Genomic DNA, 6,578 nt, shown 5'->3' on the forward strand with positions numbered 1-6,578 from the left:
ACCGCTCGTATCCATGAGCATGGCTATTATAATAGGTTAATTATTTCTGCAGAAATTGTACATCTTTACCCACCGAGCCATGATTCCCAATGCCGGGGTTCAGGAGACCCACTACACCTCTTCCTAGGAAGTGTGGCAGAGTTTCACTATGAAACCCTTAGCTAGTTGCACTAACAGGTTGTAGCTACAAAGGAATGGCACACGTGGGCATCGCAGCACGGTGCACACCCTAACAGAAAAAGGAAAGATACCCTCTTACCCCTTACTGGAGCTACAGACGAGCTAGTACAATCTAGATAATAGGTTAAAGTCAGAGCCATGTGACACTTGGGGTTGTACGGTCCCTCCTGGGTTGCGCTTTAGGATTAAGTCCTTATGGAGAGGCACTAGAGTACTCAACCTCGTACTCCAGCCCCCTATCTGTTGCTAAAAAGTTCCATTTAATCACATTGCATATAGCCTTTAATCATATTTAACAATTACTTCATGTTAAGCGCTGCAGCATCTATCCAAAATGCCTACCAATAAACCCAGGTATCAAGGATATGTGGTATAGGGAATTATCTAGGCAAAGTCCTTAAAGGCAATTCAAATTAAACACATGCATGAATGTAAGTGGTAGTAGTTCATAGGTAACAAGGGGCCTTTGGTACACTTGCCTTCCTCAAAGTCGTCCTGGGAGTACTGCTGATCCTGCTGGGGGTCCTCAGTCACCTCAAATGGCTCACCCTCTAATCGTGATCCAATCATCAATCAAGCATCATTCCAATCATTACATGCATACAAGATAGACCTCCATTAGAACAGTACACCAAACAGTGAAAACATATGTTGAAAAGCTTACAGATCTATTCTACGCATTGCTACGAATACATGAGCGAAAGAATCACCCAAATCGGACTTAAAACATGAAAGTTATGCATGAAATAAGATGCAATGGCAATTCTGTAAATAAACTAAACCTATTTTCGAATTAAAACAATTAAAAATCTGAATTTAAATGAAATTTGGACTGGGCATACTATTTCTGGAAACTACAGGGACTTGAAGAAATAAAAACAGGACTGAATAAAAATTAATTTGAACTGATGAGTACCGCGGGTTGAATATGAGAAAACAGAGGGGCTAAAGCGCAAAAATGTTCGGCTTTGACTGGTTTGACCCGACTGTTGACTAGGGCGACACGTGGCGGCTGCTGACTCGGTGGGGTGCACCACGCGGGCATGGGCACGCTGACGCAGGCACGGTGCGCCGGGTCCACGAGTCCACGGTGGACCGGCCACTTAACCCCGAAGGGGTACGCAATCTCGACCGCTCATTCAAAATCCGACGGCGCAGGGGTGAGGGTAGGGCAGTGGCTCGCTGGGGAAGATAAGGATGCTAGCGGCACCATGGCCGGTGCGAACTGGCATTGCCGGTACGGCTGTCCAGGGTGCCAAATCATGAACAGAGGGCGCAGGGAGGTGGAGAAACCCACCGCAAAGCGTCCGGATGTGGTTGCGGCGTCTAGGGAGGCTCGGTAGGGGTAGTTGATGGCGGCAGCGATGACTAGAGAGAGAGAGGGAGGTGCGGGTGAGGTGAAATCCGAGCAAATCATGACAAAAACCGAGAAAGGAAGGCACCTACGATTGCGGGGGACAACGGCGAAGCTCAGGGAGTCGTCGGAGATGAGAATAGCGCTCGAGAGGAGTTAGCCGATGGTGGTGGCTCACGGCTGTGAGTAGGGGATGGAGAAGGGCAGAGGGGGGGGGGGGGCTCGGCCTTTATAGGCAGGCGGCTGCGGCGTACAAGGAAGGGTAGCGGGGCTCTCGGTGATTACGGTGCTTTCCTTGCATGGGCGCCGGTGGCTTTCCATACAAGCGCGGTGGCTTGCCGAACGGGGCTGCGCCATCGACGAAAGCAAGAAAGGAAAGAAGCACGGGGAAGAAGGAAAGGGAAGGGGATGGTTCTGATGGGCGGGACCAGCTGCGCATCGAGAGAGAGAAGGGAGAGGGTGGCGGCGTGGGCGTTGCAGGCCACGGTGCCGAGGCGGGCTACGCTAGTGGGCTATGCCGTGGAGCAGGCCGGTGCGGAAAAAGGAAGGCCGCGCGTGGGACAGGCCGAAGCAGGGGGGGGGAAGAGAAGGGAGGGGGAGTTTGGCTGGGCCACCAGCAACGGGCCGACACCGGGCAAGTCAGGCTGGGAAGGGGAAGGAAGAAGGCCGGGCCGGTTCTTGAGTTGGGCCAGAATGGAAGTAGGTGAATCCAAATTTTTTTCCAAATCTATTTCCATTTTAAGCCAAATTCAAATAAGATTTGAATTCGATTTCAATTCATCTAGCCCTACACTAAATCAAAAACCATATGATTCGGCATGAATGCAACAAACAAGTTTCTAAACTTATAGTTTATTTTATTTATACAATATTTATTATTTGGCCTAAGTTAGAAATACCTAGAAAATGTATTAAAAGGGCAAGAATTTAATTGCTAATTTGTAGTAGAATTTTGGGTGTTACAAGTATTTCTCTGTGAAGTTCAACACCTCCTCTAGAATGTATGCCTCTGCAATGGAAGCCTCAATTTTGGCTTTATTTCTACATTTTTTATGAAGAGTCTTCAGACATCTCTCGATTGGATAGGACCAACAGTTCTGCACAGGCCCCCCATCCGTGCCTCATACGGGAGGTGCACAATCAAATGTTGCATCGGCAAGAAGAAGCCGGGTGGAAAGATCTTCTCCAACTTACAAAGCAACACCGGTGCCGCTTTTTCCAAGTCATCAATGACGGTCTGAGAGAGCTCATTGGCACAAAGCTGGCGGAATAAGTAGCTCAACTCTACCAACACTTGCTAGACATGCGCTAGGACATAGCCCCGAACCATCACCGGAAGAAGCCGCTCAATCCATATGTGGTAGTCATGACTCTTCATCCCGTTTACTCGCAGAGTGCCTAAGTTCACTCCCCTCTTTAGATTCGCTGCATACCCATCAGGGAACATTAGCGTCTTTATCCATTCAAGTACTTCCCTCCTTTGGTCCTTTTTCAAGACAAAATCAGCCTTAGGCCTTCTCTAGGTCTTACCACGACTAGGAGGTTGCATCTCTTGATTTGGTCTATCGCACAATGTTGCCAGGTCCACTCGAGCCTTAGGGTTGTCCTTAGACTTTTTAGTGTCTATGAGTGTTGCCCAAAGTGCCTCGGTGACATTCTTTTCAGTGTGCATTACATCAATGTTATGTGGCAGAAGAAGGTCATCGAAATAGGGGAGCCTTGTCATGCCCGAGATATGAGTCCACATATGTTGCTCACCATATCCCACAAAACCATCTTCTTCATTAGGCATGAGAGCATCTATCTGAGCATGAACCTCGTCACCAGTCATCATCCACGGTGCAGGGTTTGTCACTTTGACACCTTTCGTAAAGTTCTTGATGTCTTGTCTGAATGGATGGTCAAGATGTAGGAATTGACGATGTTTGTCGAACGACGAATACTTGCCACCCTTCTGCAACCAAATGAACCTCACACCTTCCTTGCATATTGGGCATGGGAACTTCCCGTGAACACACCAGATGCAGAATATCCCATACGCTAGGAAGTCATGCAGGGAGTAGTGGTACCAAACGTGCATTTTGAAGGTTGTCTTTGTAGCTCGATCGTATGTCCATACCCCTTCGTCCCAAGCACGGACCAATTCATCAAACATGGGCTCCATGAACACACCCATATTACTCCCTGGGTGTCCAGGAATTATCAATGACAAGAATACGTTATGTCGTTGAAAGGAGACACCCGGGGGGGAGATTAAGGGGGATAACAAAGATGGGCCAACATGTGTATGGGGCAGCCATCATTCCATAAGGATTGAACCCATCTGTTGCTAGCATGACATGTACATTACAAGCCTCATCTGCTTTGTCATGATGTTTGTCATTAAAGCGGATCCAAGCTTCACCATCGGATGGATGTACCATCTTGTCAGGATTGTACCGTTTGCCATTTTTGTGCCATGTCATCTGTTTCATAGATTCCTCAGTCATGTATAGCCGTTGGATCCTCAGTAGGAATGGAAGGTACCATAGGATTTTCACGGGGATCATAAGTTGCCTCTTCTGGCCATCATCAAAGTCTACCTCCAGGTACCTGGAGGATTTACACTTTGGATAGAACTTTGCATGCTCGTGTTCTTTCCTAAATAGGATGCACCCCTTTAGACAACCATGTATCTGCTCATACGGCATCTTAAGTGCTCGAAGGAGTTTCTGTGACTCGTACATGCTCTTTGGCAGAATGTGGCCCTCCGGAAGTAGGGTGCCAATCACGGCCAACATCTTATTGAAGCCAGGTCGACTCAAGTTTAACTTGGACTTCAACCCCTTTAAGCGTCCAATGGCATCCAGTTGAGACACCGTTGACCGATCGTGAACGGGTTTCTGTGCCGAGTCCATCATGTCGTAGAATGCCTATGCGGCTGCCTCCATCTCCTCCTTCTCACGTCCCTCATCGAACTGTCCTTGGTGAAAGTCATCTAACATGTCTGGTACCCCGGCATCAGCATCAAAAGCCTCCACCTGTGGTCTCACCACCTCCTCTCTCATACGATGGGCTTCACCATGGTGGACCCACCGGGTGTAGTCCGGCGTAAATCCATTCTTCACAAGATGTTTATCCATTTCCACCTTGTTTACCCTCCTCCTGTTTCCACATTTGCTGCAAGGACACAAATCTAGGCAATGTCCTTTAGCAGCCTTGCCAAATGCACTGTTCAAGAAAGCATCGGTCTTGTTCATCCATACCATGGTGTAATCACTCTGACTTCTCCAACCCATGTACATCCACTGATGGTCCTCCATCTTCTAACATATGTATCAGCGAGTAATGTAACCATCAATTGCATCTACATGGTGTTCCTACTATCTAATAGGTGAGGATAGGTCCTAATCCCACCCGCGGATGCGTAGATGAGGTTAGTTTCCATGCTCTACTCCTATCCGAGATAGAATTTCGGCAGCACCTCCCCGCTGTTCTCTAGATACACATCCTGCCTAAGAAGAGTGCGTATCCGGAGAACAACAGGGAGGTGATGCCAAAACTCTGTCTCAGACCGGAGTAGACCATGGAAACTAACCCATCTACGCATCCATGAGCTGTTCAAAAAACGTGGACAATCCGAAATAGATACGGTCATAGATATGCAAAGATCTACGTACCTCCAACCGTATCTCTTTCGAACGGGAGATGCCTAACTAGGTTCCGCGATCTACGACCATGATACGAAAAGAGAGGTTATACCTAGGGTGGCAGGTTGGTGCAGTGGCGAGGCGGTGCAGTGCAGGCAGACCGGCACGGTGACGGGAACTCTGACTCGGCTCCGACGGGCTCTTCTCTACAAAAATGGAACAAAATACTGTCATTTAAAAAAAATCAGCAGAACCTCCCCTGCACAGTGAGGTTTCCAAAACCTACAAAAAACAGCGGCACGATGGCTGACAAGCACAGTAGTCTCAAGATAAGCCATGTAATTTGGATATCAATCCATATAGAAGAATATATCCAAGTAGTACCACTACTTCTACTACTACTTCCACTATTGCTACTACTACTACCACTAGTTCTACTACAACTACCACCACTATTGCTACAACTACTACCACTAGTTCTACTACTACTACTACCACTACTTCTACTACTACCACTAATTTTACTACTACTACTACCACTACTTCTAATACTAATACCACTAGCACTACGAGTACAACTAATACTACTACAACTATCACTACCAAGACAACAAAAAAGAGAGAAGGCATACCTGACGGGCGCCGGGAGTAGGGGCGGGTGGCGTCAGGGTCGGGCACAGGCGCAGCCGGGGGCAGAGCCGGCCGGGGGCAGGGCGCGCGGGCGAGCGATGGCGCGGGCGAGCGGCGGCAGGGGCGGTGGCGGCATGGGCGCGGCGCGCGGCGCGGAGGCGGTTTCGGTGCGGGCGTGGGTGCGGTGACAGTCTGACTGGCTAGCCAGCCGAATCGCTTAAGTCACATGTAGAGATGTCCTGGTTTGTAAGCATCGTACATGACAATGTGCACGAAAACTTCTGAAATTTTTATCATAGCCTCCACATATGATATCATGACATCTCAACAAGTTTCATGATTTTTAGACTTCGTTTGCTTTTTATAGAATTTAAAAACACTTCGCACACAAGTTCACGGTCATGTTTCGTGAACAAGATGTCCAAAATTTTGGGTCCGTTCCTGGATACGGCCTCACACTACACTCAGTAACATGACTATCATTTTTTGAATCATTAAATTCCAGTATTCGTACCACGTGCAGTTCAAAATTATATTTTTTGAAAAAATCCAAGTAAAAGATATGAAGTAACTAAATATATCAAAAAGCCATAAAAAATCCCCAAATTCTAACTAGGAGTTCCTGGTGCCTTAAAAGGGCTGCACAAAAAATTTAGAGGCCCAAAAAAAAACTTTGCCGAGTGCCGGGGCATGGCACTCGGCAAAGGGGGTCTTTGCCGAGTGCCATGTATAAGGCACTCGGCAAAGAAGGTTTTTAATTTTTTTTAAATTTCCTCTTTGCCGAT

Source organism: Miscanthus floridulus, chromosome 11 (assembly GCF_019320115.1).
Source record: "Miscanthus floridulus cultivar M001 chromosome 11, ASM1932011v1, whole genome shotgun sequence".
Lineage (NCBI taxonomy): Eukaryota > Viridiplantae > Streptophyta > Magnoliopsida > Poales > Poaceae > Miscanthus > Miscanthus floridulus.